This window comes from Alligator mississippiensis, chromosome 4 (assembly GCF_030867095.1).
Source record: "Alligator mississippiensis isolate rAllMis1 chromosome 4, rAllMis1, whole genome shotgun sequence".
NCBI classification, from domain to species: Eukaryota; Metazoa; Chordata; order Crocodylia; family Alligatoridae; genus Alligator; species Alligator mississippiensis.
Window position 1 is genome coordinate 95,907,830 of NC_081827.1, and position 17,396 is coordinate 95,925,225.

The 17,396-nt window shown below is 61.1% G+C and overlaps 4 non-coding genes across 4 annotated transcripts; all 4 read right to left on the reverse strand.

The window, feature by feature from the left end:
- Positions 1 to 1,483: 1,483 nt before the first annotated feature.
- TRNAM-CAU (transfer RNA methionine (anticodon CAU)) lies at positions 1,484 to 1,556 on the reverse strand. The gene has a single exon. It is a non-coding gene; the product is annotated as a tRNA-Met (tRNA).
- A 4,497-nt stretch (positions 1,557 to 6,053) lies between these two features.
- On the reverse strand, positions 6,054 to 6,126 carry TRNAM-CAU (transfer RNA methionine (anticodon CAU)). The gene has a single exon. It is a non-coding gene; the product is annotated as a tRNA-Met (tRNA).
- Positions 6,127 to 10,785: 4,659 nt separating this feature from the next.
- On the reverse strand, positions 10,786 to 10,858 carry TRNAM-CAU (transfer RNA methionine (anticodon CAU)). The gene has a single exon. It is a non-coding gene; the product is annotated as a tRNA-Met (tRNA).
- Positions 10,859 to 15,515: 4,657 nt separating this feature from the next.
- TRNAM-CAU (transfer RNA methionine (anticodon CAU)) lies at positions 15,516 to 15,588 on the reverse strand. The gene has a single exon. It is a non-coding gene; the product is annotated as a tRNA-Met (tRNA).
- Positions 15,589 to 17,396: the final 1,808 nt, after the last annotated feature.

Consider the following 17,396-nt stretch of genomic DNA (forward strand, 5'->3'; position numbering starts at 1 on the left):
AATCCCCATAGGAGTGATTGGGGTTGATCTGGTGCCTGGAAGTCACCTTTGGAATACATGGGGGTGACATTCTGCCTGAAACTCCCCTTTGGCTTCCATGGGGTTGACCTGGTGCCTCAAAGTCCCCTTAGGAATACATGGGGTTGACATTCTGCCTGCAAGTCCCCATAGGAGTGATTGGGGTTGACCTGGTGCCTGGAAGTCAGCTTTGGAATACATGGGGATGACATTCTGCCTGTAACTCCCCTTTGGCTTCCATGGGGTTGACCTGGTGCCTGAAAGACCCCTTAGGAATACATGGGGTTGACACTGTGCCTGAAAGTCCCCTTTGGCTTCCATGGGGTTGACCTGGTGCCTCAAAGTCCCTTTAGGAATACATGGGGTTGACCTTGTGCCTGAAAGTCCCCTTTGGCTTCCATAAGGTTGACCTGGTGCCACAAATTCCTACCGCCCAGGATTTCCCTGCCAAGCAAATACAGAGCGTGCGGTCGGGCAACAATAAACACAGCACCCGCACAACCACCCGGGGCTTAAGCCTCCAAAAACTGGCCCTCCCACCCAGGCTCCGTCTTTCCGTGCCCCCGCCGCCACCGCCCTTCTTCCCTACTTCCGCCTGCCCAACATTTGCTCCAGGTCCCGGCCTGCTACCCACCTTCCTCTCCCCAGCCATCCTAGTATCTAGAGGCCCCTACTCCCAGGCTTTTCACATCTGCTCCGCCTCCTTCGAGGCGACCGCCATTTCCCTCCTTGCCGTATCACACTGCTCCTCTTGGTCCTGCCTCCTGCAGGCACCCAGGTCGCCCTGGTCCTGCTCACCACTGTGTATGGGGCAGTCGCGAAGCTGGTCTCTTGGGACCAGGGGCAAGAAGGGCTGGAGCAGCCCCCCCAACTTGGGGGCAAGGGCTCCAGAAAGCAGGGGCAGAATGAGCAGAGTCGAGGCTTCAGCAGCCTAAGGGGGACCTTTGGGCAGAGGGCGAGCTGCGAGGGAACAAGGCCGTAGCAAGGGGAGCTTCGGGAGGCCCAAGTGCCACCTGCACGCTGCAAAATCTGTGGCAGCGGTGGGATTCGAACCCACGCCCCCGCAGAGACTGGAGCCTTAATCCAGCGCCTTGGACCGCTCGGCCACGCTCCCCCAGGCTGGGCCACTTTCTCTGCGGGGCGCCCAAGCACCTGCTTCGGCCTGGCTGCTTTTCCTCCGCCACCTCCCGCACCTGACACCGCACCAGCCCAGCAGAAAAGAAGCAGGGACTGGGGCTGCCACTAGTGACCGGGCTGGGCATGGCCCTCAGCGTTCATGGTGTGCGCTACCTTGGGCAAAGCCGGCCCAGGAAGAGCATCGCCAGCGCCACCCGCGCGGACACACCAGGCGCCTGCCTCCTGGCCAGCACCGGGAAGAAAAGGCAGCGGGGGGCCAAGCTTAGGCGACTGGAGCCTGCCCCGGGTGGCAGGCAAGGCGCCTGGCTCAGGCAGCAAGAGGCAAGCCTGCCTTCTCTGAGGCTCGAACTCAGGACCTCCAGATTATGAGACTGACGCGCTGCCGGCTGCGCTAAGAAGGCCCGGCTGGCTCAGCCCCCTGGTCCCGCACCACCACCGGGAGCCCTCACCTCCGGCCCACCGGGGTCCGTCGGCCAGGTCTAGGGCAAGGGACCCGGACGGGAAAACAATAGCAGCTCTCCAGCTCGGAAGGCGATTGCCATTCTCTCTCTCGGGGCGCTCTCCTTCCCCACAGGAACCCAACCGGATTATTGGGCGGCAGTTAGCTCTGCGAACCAGCCCTGTGAGCTCGGGGCACCAGCTGCTGGTCTTTTGCAACAAACAGCTCTGTTCAGGTCATGGGTCTGAAAAGACAGGAAGCAAAAGCCCTCCACCTCCATTCGACTTCCCCCTGGGGCCAGGGAAAGTGAGGCAGGGCTCAACATGAAGAGAGGAGGCACACCCCCAGCCACACACAACGCGAAGGGTGCTACGGGCTGCTCAGGACTGGGCTGGCCCTGTTGAGGATGCAGCCTGGGGCATTTCTCCCGTCAGGCACAATACTCGTGGGCACCAGTGGACCGCCGTGCTGGAGTGATGCACAGTCCTACTCCGTGGTCCCAGATCCTGAAAACATATTGCCTGGAGGCAGAACCCGCTGTCAAAGGCTGCTGTCAGAGGCTCAGAAGAGGGGCGCGGGCAGAAGAAAGGAAGGGGCGCCCTTCCACCTGGGCTCTGCAGGTATCTGTGGCCGGCGGTTGCATGGCCACCAGGAAGAGCGCTGGCTCGGGTTTTGGCCTGCGTGGGGAGCCTGCGGGAAGGCGTGGGCTGGGAGGAGGAGAAAGGAAGCACTGCTCCTCACTGTGCGAGGTGCTGGCTTCCTGTCAGAGAGGCAAGAGGGTGTCGGGGCAGAAGGGCAGCCTGCCAGTCCCAGCAGAGTGGCGCAGCGGGAGCGTGCTGGGCCCATAACCCAGAGGTCGATGGATCGAAACCATCCTCTGCTATGTTTCCCCCCTGCTTGCCTTTTGCTTCCCCTACCTGATTCCCGCCCCTCCAAGTGGCTTTGTCCTTGACATGCCTGAGAGTGGGGCTCTCCGGCCTCCTTCCCCAAAGGCGGTGGGGAGCGTGCTCACGGAACTTTGCAAGGGAAGGCCGGTGGGCTCTCCTCCAGTGACAGTCCTGCCGAGGGGGTGGGGGCGGGGCAGCTGCGGCAGCCCCGGGGCAGCTGTGGCCTCGGTGGGAAGGGAGGAGAAGGTGCTCAGAAGCAGAGAAGAGCCCGCCAGGAATGGGACCGAGTGACCTGGGCACCAGGCACCACAGCGCAAGCAAAGGAAGCCAACGCGGTTGCCAGGCCGTGAAGGCATCTTCCTCCCCCCTGCCTCCTAGTTTGGGGACCAAAGAAAGAAGGGGTTGAGCACCTGTGTCTGTGTTGGAGGCGGGAGGGAGAGGGAAGGATCGCAGGAGGATTTGGGGGACTGGGTCTAGGAGGAGCCCGAGAACGTGGCGGCCGCTACTCAGGAAAGGCCAGCAGAGCAGGGAGGCTGGCTGCAAAGGAAGGGCCTGGGAGAAGGCGGCCTGCCAAGAGCTGTGACCGCAGCCCCGAGGGGTCCTCCTACCTGGGCAAGACATCCGGGAATACAGCTTCAGCCCCCAAACCTGGAGCGTGGGGGCTGAGGAGGTGGCAATGTGGGCTTTGGGGCCCAGGCTGCCAAAGAGGCTGGAGCCAGAACCTGGCCCTCAGCCCGGTGGGGCCCCACGCCCTGCGCCGCGCTGGCCAGCCCGCCTTCTCCTGACGGGGCCGGGGAGGTGGGGGCGGCTCGCTCTCAGCACGGGCCCTTGACTTGCAATGCGTTTCCGGCCCTTGCTCGCCATGGGCCGAGAGGGCATTTGGCCAAAAATGGAGGGAGCGGAGAGAGCGAATCGGTCTCGTGACCTCAAACGCCAGAGGCTTGCATGGGGTTGACCTGGTGCCTGAAAGGTCCCATACGAATGCATGGGGTTGACATTGTGCCTGGAAGTCCCCACTGGCTTGCATGGGGTTGACCTGGTGCCTGGAAGACCCCATAGGAATGCACAGGGTTGACTGTCTGCCTACAAGTCCCCATAGACTTGCATGGGGTTGAGCTGGTGCCCGAAAGGCCCCATAACAATGTCTGGGGATGACATTGTGCCTGGAAGTCCCCATAAGCTTACACGGGCTTGACCGAGAGCCTCAAGGTCCCCTTAGGCTTGCATGAGGTTGGCCTGGGGGCTCAAGGTCCCCATAGCAATGTATGGGGTTGACATATTGCTGGCAAGTCCCCATAGCAGTGAATGGGGTAGACCTGGTGCCTGAAAGTCCCCTTAGGAACACATGGGGTTGACATTCTGCCTGAAAGTCCCCATTGGCTTCCATGGGGTTGACCTGGTGCCTCAAAGTCCCCTTAGGAATACATGGGGTTGACATTCCGCCTGCAAGTCCCCATAGGAGTGATTGGGGTTGATCTGGTGCCTGGAAGTCACCTTTGGAATACAGGGGGGTGACATTCTGCCTGAAACTCCCCTTTGGCTTCCATGGGGTTGACCTGGTGCCTGAAAGACCCCTTAGGAATACACGGGGTTGACATTGTGCCTGAAAGTCCCCTTTGGCTTCCATGGGGTTGACCTGGTGCCTCAAAGTCCGCTTAGGAATACACGGGGTTGACATTGTGCCTGCAAGTCCCCATTGGCTTGCATGGGGCTGACCTGGTGCCTCAAAGTCCCCTTAGGAATACATGGGGTTGACATTCTGCCTGAAAGTCCCCATTGGCTTCCATGGGGTTGACCTGGTGCCTGAAAGTCCCCTTAGGAATGCAAGGGGTTGACATTGGGACTGAAAGTGCCCTTTGGCTTCCATGGGGTTGACCTGGTGCCTCAAAGTCCGCTTAGGAATACACGGGGTTGACATCCTGCCTGCAAGTCCCCATTGGCTACCATGGGGTTGACCTGGTGCCTCCAAGTCCCCTTAGGAATACATGGGGTTGACATTCTGCCTGCAAGTCCCCATTGGCTACCATGGGGTTGACCTGGTGCCTCAAAGTCCCCTTAGGAATACACGGGGTTAACATTCTGCCTGTAAATCCCCATAGGAGTGATTGGGGTTGATCTGGTGCCTGGAAGTCACCTTTGGAATACATGGGGGTGACATTCTGCCTGAAACTCCCCTTTGGCTTCCATGGGGTTGACCTGGTGCCTCAAAGTCCCCTTAGGAATACATGGGGTTGACATTCTGCCTGCAAGTCCCCATAGGAGTGATTGGGGTTGACCTGGTGCCTGGAAGTCAGCTTTGGAATACATGGGGATGACATTCTGCCTGTAACTCCCCTTTGGCTTCCATGGGGTTGACCTGGTGCCTGAAAGACCCCTTAGGAATACATGGGGTTGACACTGTGCCTGAAAGTCCCCTTTGGCTTCCATGGGGTTGACCTGGTGCCTCAAAGTCCCTTTAGGAATACATGGGGTTGACCTTGTGCCTGAAAGTCCCCTTTGGCTTCCATAAGGTTGACCTGGTGCCACAAATTCCTACCGCCCAGGATTTCCCTGCCAAGCAAATACAGAGGGTGCGGTCGGGCAACAATAAACACAGCACCCGCACAACCACCCGGGGCTTAAGCCTCCAAAATCTGGCCCTCCCACCCAGGCTCCGTCTTTCCGTGCCCCCGCCGCCACCGCCCTGCTTCCCTACTTCCGCCTGCCCAACATTTGCTCCAGGTCCCGGCCTGCTACCCACCTTCCTCTCCCCAGCCATCCTAGTATCTAGAGGCCCCTACCTCCCAGGCTTTTCACATCTGCTCCGCCTCCTTCGAGGCGACCGCCATTTCCCTCCTTGCCGTATCACACTGCTCCTCTTGGTCCTGCCTCCTGCAGGCACCCAGGTCGCCCTGGTCCTGCTCACCACTGTGTATGGGGCAGTCGCGAAGCTGGTCTCTTGGGACCAGGGGCAAGAAGGGCTGGAGCAGCCCCCCCAACTTGGGGGCAAGGGCTCCAGAAAGCAGGGGCAGAATGAGCAGAGTCGAGGCTTCAGCAGCCTAAGGGGGACCTTTGGGCAGAGGGCGAGCTGCGAGGGAACAAGGCCGTAGCAAGGGGAGCTTCGGGAGGCCCAAGTGCCACCTGCACGCTGCAAAATCTGTGGCAGCGGTGGGATTCGAACCCACGCCCCCGCAGAGACTGGAGCCTTAATCCAGCGCCTTGGACCGCTCGGCCACGCTCCCCCAGGCTGGGCCACTTTCTCTGCGGGGCGCCCAAGCACCTGCTTCGGCCTGGCTGCTTTTCCTCCGCCACCTCCCGCACCTGACACCGCACCAGCCCAGCAGAAAAGAAGCAGGGACTGGGGCTGCCACTAGTGACCGGGCTGGGCATGGCCCTCAGCGTTCATGGTGTGCGCTACCTTGGGCAAAGCCGGCCCAGGAAGAGCATCGCCAGCGCCACCCGCGCGGACACACCAGGCGCCTGCCTCCTGGCCAGCACCGGGAAGAAAAGGCAGCGGGGGGCCAAGCTTAGGCGACTGGAGCCTGCCCCGGGTGGCAGGCAAGGCGCCTGGCTCAGGCAGCAAGAGGCAAGCCTGCCTTCTCTGAGGCTCGAACTCAGGACCTCCAGATTATGAGACTGACGCGCTGCCGGCTGCGCTAAGAAGGCCCGGCTGGCTCAGCCCCCTGGTCCCGCACCACCACCGGGAGCCCTCACCTCCGGCCCACCGGGGTCCGTCGGCCAGGTCTAGGGCAAGGGACCCGGACGGGAAAACAATAGCAGCTCTCCAGCTCGGAAGGCGATTGCCATTCTCTCTCTCAGGGGCGCTCTCCTTCCCCACAGGAACCCAACCGGATTATTGGGCGGCAGTTAGCTCTGCGAACCAGCCCTGTGAGCTCGGGGCACCAGCTGCTGGTCTTTTGCAACAAACAGCTCTGTTCAGGTCATGGGTCTGAAAAGACAGGAAGCAAAAGCCCTCCACCTCCATTCGACTTCCCCCTGGGGCCAGGGAAAGTGAGGCAGGGCTCAACATGAAGAGAGGAGGCACACCCCCAGCCACACACAACGCGAAGGGTGCTACGGGCTGCTCAGGACTGGGCTGGCCCTGTTGAGGATGCAGCCTGGGGCATTTCTCCCGTCAGGCACAATACTCGTGGGCACCAGTGGACCGCCGTGCTGGAGTGATGCACAGTCCTACTCCGTGGTCCCAGATCCTGAAAACATATTGCCTGGAGGCAGAACCCGCTGTCAAAGGCTGCTGTCAGAGGCTCAGAAGAGGGGCGCGGGCAGAAGAAAGGAAGGGGCGCCCTTCCACCTGGGCTCTGCAGGTATCTGTGGCCGGCGGTTGCATGGCCACCAGGAAGAGCGCTGGCTCGGGTTTTGGCCTGCGTGGGGAGCCTGCGGGAAGGCGTGGGCTGGGAGGAGGAGAAAGGAAGCACTGCTCCTCACTGTGCGAGGTGCTGGCTTCCTGTCAGAGAGGCAAGAGGGTGTCGGGGCAGAAGGGCAGCCTGCCAGTCCCAGCAGAGTGGCGCAGCGGGAGCGTGCTGGGCCCATAACCCAGAGGTCGATGGATCGAAACCATCCTCTGCTATGTTTCCCCCCTGCTTGCCTTTTGCTTCCCCTACCTGATTCCCGCCCCTCCAAGTGGCTTTGTCCTTGACATGCCTGAGAGTGGGGCTCTCCGGCCTCCTTCCCCAAAGGCGGTGGGGAGCGTGCTCACGGAACTTTGCAAGGGAAGGCCGGTGGGCTCTCCTCCAGTGACAGTCCTGCCGAGGGAGTGGGGGCGGGGCAGCTGCGGCAGCCCCGGGGCAGCTGTGGCCTCGGAGGGAAGGGAGGAGAAGGTGCTCAGAAGCAGAGAAGAGCCCGCCAGGAATGGGACCGAGTGACCTGGGCACCAGGCACCACAGCGCAAGCAAAGGAAGCCAACGCGGTTGCCAGGCCGTGAAGGCATCTTCCTCCCCCCTGCCTCCTAGTTTGGGGACCAAAGAAAGAAGGGGTTGAGCACCTGTGTCTGTGTTGGAGGCGGGAGGGAGAGGGAAGGATCGCAGGAGGATTTGGGGGACTGGGTCTAGGAGGAGCCCGAGAACGTGGCGGCCGCTACTCAGGAAAGGCCAGCAGAGCAGGGAGGCTGGCTGCAAAGGAAGGGCCTGGGAGAAGGCGGCCTGCCAAGAGCTGTGACCGCAGCCCCGAGGGGTCCTCCTACCTGGGCAAGACATCCGGGAATACAGCTTCAGCCCCCAAACCTGGAGCGTGGGGGCTGAGGAGGTGGCAACGTGGGCTTTGGGGCCCAGGCTGCCAAAGAGGCTGGAGCCAGAACCTGGCCCTCAGCCCGGTGGGGCCCCACGCCCTGCGGCGCGCTGGCCAGCCCGCCTTCTCCTGACGGGGCCGGGGAGGTGGGGGCGCCTCGCTCTCAGCACGGACCCTTGACTTGCAATGCGTTTCCGGCCCTTGCTCGCCATGGGCCGAGAGGGCATTTGGCCAAAAATGGAGGGAGCGGAGAGAGCGAATCGGTCTCGTGACCTCAAACGCCAGAGACTTGCATGGGGTTGACCTGGTGCCTGAAAGGTCCCATAGGAATGCATGGGGTTGACATTGTGCCTGGAAGTCCCCACTGGCTTGCATGGGGTTGACCTGGTGCCTGGAAGACCCCATAGGAATGCACAGGGTTGACTGTCTGCCTACAAGTCCCCATAGACTTGCATGGGGTTGAGCTGGTGCCCGAAAGGCCCCATAACAATGTCTGGGGATGACATTGTGCCTGGAAGTCCCCATAAGCTTACACGGGCTTGACCGAGAGCCTCAAGGTCCCCTTAGGCTTGCATGAGGTTGGCCTGGGGGCTCAAGGTCCCCATAGCAATGTATGGGGTTGACATATTGCTGGCAAGTCCCCATAGCAGTGAATGGGGTAGACCTGGTGCCTGAAAGTCCCCTTAGGAACACATGGGGTTGACATTCTGCCTGAAAGTCCCCATTGGCTTCCATGGGGTTGACCTGGTGCCTCAAAGTCCCCTTAGGAATACATGGGGTTGACATTCCGCCTGCAAGTCCCCATAGGAGTGATTGGGGTTGATCTGGTGCCTGGAAGTCACCTTTGGAATACAGGGGGGGTGACATTCTGCCTGAAACTCCCCTTTGGCTTCCATGGGGTTGACCTGGTGCCTGAAAGACCCCTTAGGAATACACGGGGTTGACATTGTGCCTGAAAGTCCCCTTTGGCTTCCATGGGGTTGACCTGGTGCCTCAAAGTCCGCTTAGGAATACACGGGGTTGACATTGTGCCTGCAAGTCCCCATTGGCTTGCATGGGGCTGACCTGGTGCCTCAAAGTCCCCTTAGGAATACATGGGGTTGACATTCTGCCTGAAAGACCCCATTGGCTTCCATGGGGTTGACCTGGTGCCTGAAAGTCCCCTTAGGAATGCAAGGGGTTGACATTGGGACTGAAAGTGCCCTTTGGCTTCCATGGGGTTGACCTGGTGCCTCAAAGTCCGCTTAGGAATACACGGGGTTGACATCCTGCCTGCAAGTCCCCATTGGCTACCATGGGGTTGACCTGGTGCCTCCAAGTCCCCTTAGGAATACATGGGGTTTTCATTCTGCCTGAAAGTCCCCATTGGCTTCCATGGGGTTGACCTGGTGCCTGGACGTCCCCTTAGGAATACATGGGGTTGACATTGTGACTCAAAGTCCCCTTTGGCTTCCATGGGGCTGACCTGGTGCCTCAAAGTCCCCTTAGGAATACATGGGGTTGACATTCTGCCTGCAAGTCCCCATTGGCTACCATGGGGTTGACCTGGTGCCTCAAAGTCCCCTTAGGAATACACGGGGTTAACATTCTGCCTGTAAATCCCCATAGGAGTGATTGGGGTTGATCTGGTGCCTGGAAGTCACCTTTGGAATACATGGGGGTGACATTCTGCCTGAAACTCCCCTTTGGCTTCCATGGGGTTGACCTGGTGCCTCAAAGTCCCCTTAGGAATACATGGGGTTGACATTCTGCCTGCAAGTCCCCATAGGAGTGATTGGGGTTGACCTGGTGCCTGGAAGTCAGCTTTGGAATACATGGGGATGACATTCTGCCTGTAACTCCCCTTTGGCTTCCATGGGGTTGACCTGGTGCCTGAAAGACCCCTTAGGAATACATGGGGTTGACACTGTGCCTGAAAGTCCCCTTTGGCTTCCATGGGGTTGACCTGGTGCCTCAAAGTCCCTTTACGAATACATGGGGTTGACCTTGTGCCTGAAAGTCCCCTTTGGCTTCCATAAGGTTGACCTGGTGCCACAAATTCCTACCGCCCAGGATTTCCCTGCCAAGCAAATACAGAGGGTGCGGTCGGGCAACAATAAACACAGCACCCGCACAACCACCCGGGGCTTAAGCCTCCAAAAACTGGCCCTCCCACCCAGGCTCCGTCTTTCCCTGCCCCCGCCGCCACCGCCCTGCTTCCCTACTTCCGCCTGCCCAACATTTGCTCCAGGTCCCGGCCTGCTACCCACCTTCCTCTCCCCAGCCATCCTAGTATCTAGAGGCCCCTACCTCCCAGGCTTTTCACATCTGCTCCGCCTCCTTCGAGGCGACCGCCATTTCCCTCCTTGCCGTATCACACTGCTCCTCTTGGTCCTGCCTCCTGCAGGCACCCAGGTCGCCCTGGTCCTGCTCACCACTGTGTATGGGGCAGTCGCGAAGCTGGTCTCTTGGGACCAGGGGCAAGAAGGGCTGGAGCAGCCCCCCCAACTTGGGGGCAAGGGCTCCAGAAAGCAGGGGCAGAATGAGCAGAGTCGAGGCTTCAGCAGCCTAAGGGGGACCTTTGGGCAGAGGGCGAGCTGCGAGGGAACAAGGCCGTAGCAAGGGGAGCTTCGGGAGGCCCAAGTGCCACCTGCACGCTGCAAAATCTGTGGCAGCGGTGGGATTCGAACCCACGCCCCCGCAGAGACTGGAGCCTTAATCCAGCGCCTTGGACCGCTCGGCCACGCTCCCCCAGGCTGGGCCACTTTCTCTGCGGGGCGCCCAAGCACCTGCTTCGGCCTGGCTGCTTTTCCTCCGCCACCTCCCGCACCTGACACCGCACCAGCCCAGCAGAAAAGAAGCAGGGACTGGGGCTGCCACTAGTGACCGGGCTGGGCATGGCCCTCAGCGTTCATGGTGTGCGCTACCTTGGGCAAAGCCGGCCCAGGAAGAGCATCGCCAGCGCCACCCGCGCGGACACACCAGGCGCCTGCATCCTGGCCAGCACCGGGAAGAAAAGGCAGCGGGGGGCCAAGCTTAGGCGACTGGAGCCTGCCCCGGGTGGCAGGCAAGGCGCCTGGCTCAGGCAGCAAGAGGCAAGCCTGCCTTCTCTGAGGCTCGAACTCAGGACCTCCAGATTATGAGACTGACGCGCTGCCGGCTGCGCTAAGAAGGCCCGGCTGGCTCAGCCCCCTGGTCCCGCACCACCACCGGGAGCCCTCACCTCCGGCCCACCGGGGTCCGTCGGCCAGGTCTAGGGCAAGGGACCCGGACGGGAAAACAATAGCAGCTCTCCAGCTCGGAAGGCGATTGCCATTCTCTCTCTCAGGGGCGCTCTCCTTCCCCACAGGAACCCAACCGGATTATTGGGCGGCAGTTAGCTCTGCGAACCAGCCCTGTGAGCTCGGGGCACCAGCTGCTGGTCTTTTGCAACAAACAGCTCTGTTCAGGTCATGGGTCTGAAAAGACAGGAAGCAAAAGCCCTCCACCTCCATTCGACTTCCCCCTGGGGCCAGGGAAAGTGAGGCAGGGCTCAACATGAAGAGAGGAGGCACACCCCCAGCCACACACAACACGAAGGGTGCTACGGGCTGCTCAGGACTGGGCTGGCCCTGTTGAGGATGCAGCCTGGGGCATTTCTCCCGTCAGGCACAATACTCGTGGGCACCAGTGGACCGCCGTGCTGGAGTGATGCACAGTCCTACTCCGTGGTCCCAGATCCTGAAAACATATTGCCTGGAGGCAGAACCCGCTGTCAAAGGCTGCTGTCAGAGGCTCAGAAGAGGGGCGCGGGCAGAAGAAAGGAAGGGGCGCCCTTCCACCTGGGCTCTGCAGGTATCTGTGGCGGGCGGTTGCATGGCCACCAGGAAGAGCGCTGGCTCGGGTTTTGGCCTGCGTGGGGAGCCTGCGGGAAGGCGTGGGCTGGGAGGAGGAGAAAGGAAGCACTGCTCCTCACTGTGCGAGGTGCTGGCTTCCTGTCAGAGAGGCAAGAGGGTGTCGGGGCAGAAGGGCAGCCTGCCAGCCCCAGCAGAGTGGCGCAGCGGGAGCGTGCTGGGCCCATAACCCAGAGGTCGATGGATCGAAACCATCCTCTGCTATGTTTCCCCCCTGCTTGCCTTTTGCTTCCCCTACCTGATTCCCGCCCCTCCAAGTGGCTTTGTCCTTGACATGCCTGAGAGTGGGGCTCTCCGGCCTCCTTCCCCAAAGGCGGTGGGGAGCGTGCTCACGGAACTTTGCAAGGGAAGGCCGGTGGGCTCTCCTCCAGTGACAGTCCTGCCGAGGGAGTGGGGGCGGGGCAGCTGCGGCAGCCCCGGGGCAGCTGTGGCCTCGGAGGGAAGGGAGGAGAAGGTGCTCAGAAGCAGAGAAGAGCCCGCCAGGAATGGGACCGAGTGACCTGGGCACCAGGCACCACAGCGCAAGCAAAGGAAGCCAACGTGGTTGCCAGGCCGTGAAGGCATCTTCCTCCCCCCTGCCTCTTAGTTTGGGGACCAAAGAAAGAAGGGGTTGAGCACCTGTGTCTGTGTTGGAGGCGGGAGGGAGAGGGAAGGATCGCAGGAGGATTTGGGCGACTGGGTCTAGGAGGAGCCCGAGAACGTGGCGGCCGCTACTCAGGAAAGGCCAGCAGAGCAGGGAGGCTGGCTGCAAAGGAAGGGCCTGGGAGAAGGCGGCCTGCCAAGAGCTGTGACCGCAGCCCCGAGGGGTCCTCCTACCTGGGCAAGACATCCGGGAATACAGCTTCAGCCCCCAAACCTGGAGCGTGGGGGCTGAGGAGGTGGCAACGTGGGCTTTGGGGCCCAGGCTGCCAAAGAGGCTGGAGCCAGAACCTGGCCCTCAGCCCGGTGGGGCCCCACGCCCTGCGGCGCGCTGGCCAGCCCGCCTTCTCCTGACGGGGCCGGGGAGGTGGGGGCGGCTCGCTCTCAGCACGGGCCCTTGACTTGCAATGCGTTTCCGGCCCTTGCTCGCCATGGGCCGAGAGGGCATTTGGCCAAAAATGGAGGGAGCGGAGAGAGCGAATCGGTCTCGTGACCTCAAACGTCAGAGGCTTGCATGGGGTTGACCTGGTGCCTGAAAGGTCCCATAGGAATGCATGGGGTTGACATTGTGCCTGGAAGTCCCCACTGGCTTGCATGGGGTTGACCTGGTGCCTGGAAGACCCCATAGGAATGCACAGGGTTGACTGTCTGCCTACAAGTCCCCATAGACTTGCATTGGGTTGGGCTGGTGCCCGAAAGGCCCCATAACAATGTCTGGGGATGACATTGTGCCTGGAAGTCCCCATAAGCTTACACGGGCTTGACCGAGAGCCTCAAGGTCCCCTTAGGCTTGCATGAGGTTGGCCTGGGGGCTCAAGGTCCCCATAGCAATGTATGGGGTTGACATTGTGCTGGCAAGTCCCCATAGCAGTGCATGGGGTAGACCTGGTGCCTGAAAGTCCCCTTAGGAACACATGGGGTTGACATTCTGCCTGAAAGTCCCCATTGGCTTCCATGGGGTTGACCTGGTGCCTCAAAGTCCCCTTAGGAATACATGGGGTTGACATTCCGCCTGCAAGTCCCCATAGGAGTGATTGGGGTTGATCTGGTGCCTGGAAGTCACCTTTGGAATACAGGGGGGTGACATTCTGCCTGAAACTCCCCTTTGGCTTCCATGGGGTTGACCTGGTGCCTGAAAGACCCCTTAGGAATACACGGGGTTGACATTGTGCCTCAAAGTCCCCTTTGGCTTCCATGGGGTTGACCTGGTGCCTCAAAGTCCGCTTAGGAATACACGGGGTTGACATTGTGCCTGCAAGTCCCCATTGGCTTGCATGGGGCTGACCTGGTGCCTCAAAGTCCCCTTAGGAATACATGGGGTTGACATTCTGCCTGAAAGTCCCCATTGGCTTCCATGGGGTTGACCTGGTGCCTGAAAGTCCCCTTAGGAATGCAAGGGGTTGACATTGGGACTGAAAGTGCCCTTTGGCTTCCATGGGGTTGACCTGGTGCCTCAAAGTCCGCTTAGGAATACACGGGGTTGACATCCTGCCTGCAAGTCCCCATTGGCTACCATGGGGTTGACCTGGTGCCTCCAAGTCCCCTTAGGAATACATGGGGTTGACATTCTGCCTGAAAGTCCCCATTGGCTTCCATGGGGTTGACCTGGTGCCTGGACGTCCCCTTAGGAATACATGGGGTTGACATTGTGACTCAAAGTCCCCTTTGGCTTCCATGGGGCTGACCTGGTGCCTCAAAGTCCCCTTAGGAATACATGGGGTTGACATTCTGCCTGCAAGTCCCCATTGGCTACCATGGGGTTGACCTGGTGCCTCAAAGTCCCCTTAGGAATACACGGGGTTAACATTCTGCCTGTAAATCCCCATAGGAGTGATTGGGGTTGATCTGGTGCCTGGAAGTCACCTTTGGAATACATGGGGGTGACATTCTGCCTGAAACTCCCCTTTGGCTTCCATGGGGTTGACCTGGTGCCTCAAAGTCCCCTTAGGAATACATGGGGTTGACATTCTGCCTGCAAGTCCCCATAGGAGTGATTGGGGTTGACCTGGTGCCTGGAAGTCAGCTTTGGAATACATGGGGATGACATTCTGCCTGTAACTCCCCTTTGGCTTCCATGGGGTTGACCTGGTGCCTGAAAGACCCCTTAGGAATACATGGGGTTGACACTGTGCCTGAAAGTCCCCTTTGGCTTCCATGGGGTTGACCTGGTGCCTCAAAGTCCCTTTAGGAATACATGGGGTTGACCTTGTGCCTGAAAGTCCCCTTTGGCTTCCATAAGGTTGACCTGGTGCCACAAATTCCTACCGCCCAGGATTTCCCTGCCAAGCAAATACAGAGCGTGCGGTCGGGCAACAATAAACACAGCACCCGCACAACCACCCGGGGCTTAAGCCTCCAAAAACTGGCCCTCCCACCCAGGCTCCGTCTTTCCGTGCCCCCGCCGCCACCGCCCTTCTTCCCTACTTCCGCCTGCCCAACATTTGCTCCAGGTCCCGGCCTGCTACCCACCTTCCTCTCCCCAGCCATCCTAGTATCTAGAGGCCCCTACTCCCAGGCTTTTCACATCTGCTCCGCCTCCTTCGAGGCGACCGCCATTTCCCTCCTTGCCGTATCACACTGCTCCTCTTGGTCCTGCCTCCTGCAGGCACCCAGGTCGCCCTGGTCCTGCTCACCACTGTGTATGGGGCAGTCGCGAAGCTGGTCTCTTGGGACCAGGGGCAAGAAGGGCTGGAGCAGCCCCCCCAACTTGGGGGCAAGGGCTCCAGAAAGCAGGGGCAGAATGAGCAGAGTCGAGGCTTCAGCAGCCTAAGGGGGACCTTTGGGCAGAGGGCGAGCTGCGAGGGAACAAGGCCGTAGCAAGGGGAGCTTCGGGAGGCCCAAGTGCCACCTGCACGCTGCAAAATCTGTGGCAGCGGTGGGATTCGAACCCACGCCCCCGCAGAGACTGGAGCCTTAATCCAGCGCCTTGGACCGCTCGGCCACGCTCCCCCAGGCTGGGCCACTTTCTCTGCGGGGCGCCCAAGCACCTGCTTCGGCCTGGCTGCTTTTCCTCCGCCACCTCCCGCACCTGACACCGCACCAGCCCAGCAGAAAAGAAGCAGGGACTGGGGCTGCCACTAGTGACCGGGCTGGGCATGGCCCTCAGCGTTCATGGTGTGCGCTACCTTGGGCAAAGCCGGCCCAGGAAGAGCATCGCCAGCGCCACCCGCGCGGACACACCAGGCGCCTGCCTCCTGGCCAGCACCGGGAAGAAAAGGCAGCGGGGGGCCAAGCTTAGGCGACTGGAGCCTGCCCCGGGTGGCAGGCAAGGCGCCTGGCTCAGGCAGCAAGAGGCAAGCCTGCCTTCTCTGAGGCTCGAACTCAGGACCTCCAGATTATGAGACTGACGCGCTGCCGGCTGCGCTAAGAAGGCCCGGCTGGCTCAGCCCCCTGGTCCCGCACCACCACCGGGAGCCCTCACCTCCGGCCCACCGGGGTCCGTCGGCCAGGTCTAGGGCAAGGGACCCGGACGGGAAAACAATAGCAGCTCTCCAGCTCGGAAGGCGATTGCCATTCTCTCTCTCGGGGCGCTCTCCTTCCCCACAGGAACCCAACCGGATTATTGGGCGGCAGTTAGCTCTGCGAACCAGCCCTGTGAGCTCGGGGCACCAGCTGCTGGTCTTTTGCAACAAACAGCTCTGTTCAGGTCATGGGTCTGAAAAGACAGGAAGCAAAAGCCCTCCACCTCCATTCGACTTCCCCCTGGGGCCAGGGAAAGTGAGGCAGGGCTCAACATGAAGAGAGGAGGCACACCCCCAGCCACACACAACGCGAAGGGTGCTACGGGCTGCTCAGGACTGGGCTGGCCCTGTTGAGGATGCAGCCTGGGGCATTTCTCCCGTCAGGCACAATACTCGTGGGCACCAGTGGACCGCCGTGCTGGAGTGATGCACAGTCCTACTCCGTGGTCCCAGATCCTGAAAACATATTGCCTGGAGGCAGAACCCGCTGTCAAAGGCTGCTGTCAGAGGCTCAGAAGAGGGGCGCGGGCAGAAGAAAGGAAGGGGCGCCCTTCCACCTGGGCTCTGCAGGTATCTGTGGCCGGCGGTTGCATGGCCACCAGGAAGAGCGCTGGCTCGGGTTTTGGCCTGCGTGGGGAGCCTGCGGGAAGGCGTGGGCTGGGAGGAGGAGAAAGGAAGCACTGCTCCTCACTGTGCGAGGTGCTGGCTTCCTGTCAGAGAGGCAAGAGGGTGTCGGGGCAGAAGGGCAGCCTGCCAGTCCCAGCAGAGTGGCGCAGCGGGAGCGTGCTGGGCCCATAACCCAGAGGTCGATGGATCGAAACCATCCTCTGCTATGTTTCCCCCCTGCTTGCCTTTTGCTTCCCCTACCTGATTCCCGCCCCTCCAAGTGGCTTTGTCCTTGACATGCCTGAGAGTGGGGCTCTCCGGCCTCCTTCCCCAAAGGCGGTGGGGAGCGTGCTCACGGAACTTTGCAAGGGAAGGCCGGTGGGCTCTCCTCCAGTGACAGTCCTGCCGAGGGGGTGGGGGCGGGGCAGCTGCGGCAGCCCCGGGGCAGCTGTGGCCTCGGTGGGAAGGGAGGAGAAGGTGCTCAGAAGCAGAGAAGAGCCCGCCAGGAATGGGACCGAGTGACCTGGGCACCAGGCACCACAGCGCAAGCAAAGGAAGCCAACGCGGTTGCCAGGCCGTGAAGGCATCTTCCTCCCCCCTGCCTCCTAGTTTGGGGACCAAAGAAAGAAGGGGTTGAGCACCTGTGTCTGTGTTGGAGGCGGGAGGGAGAGGGAAGGATCGCAGGAGGATTTGGGGGACTGGGTCTAGGAGGAGCCCGAGAACGTGGCGGCCGCTACTCAGGAAAGGCCAGCAGAGCAGGGAGGCTGGCTGCAAAGGAAGGGCCTGGGAGAAGGCGGCCTGCCAAGAGCTGTGACCGCAGCCCCGAGGGGTCCTCCTACCTGGGCAAGACATCCGGGAATACAGCTTCAGCCCCCAAACCTGGAGCGTGGGGGCTGAGGAGGTGGCAATGTGGGCTTTGGGGCCCAGGCTGCCAAAGAGGCTGGAGCCAGAACCTGGCCCTCAGCCCGGTGGGGCCCCACGCCCTGCGCCGCGCTGGCCAGCCCGCCTTCTCCTGACGGGGCCGGGGAGGTGGGGGCGGCTCGCTCTCAGCACGGGCCCTTGACTTGCAATGCGTTTCCGGCCCTTGCTCGCCATGGGCCGAGAGGGCATTTGG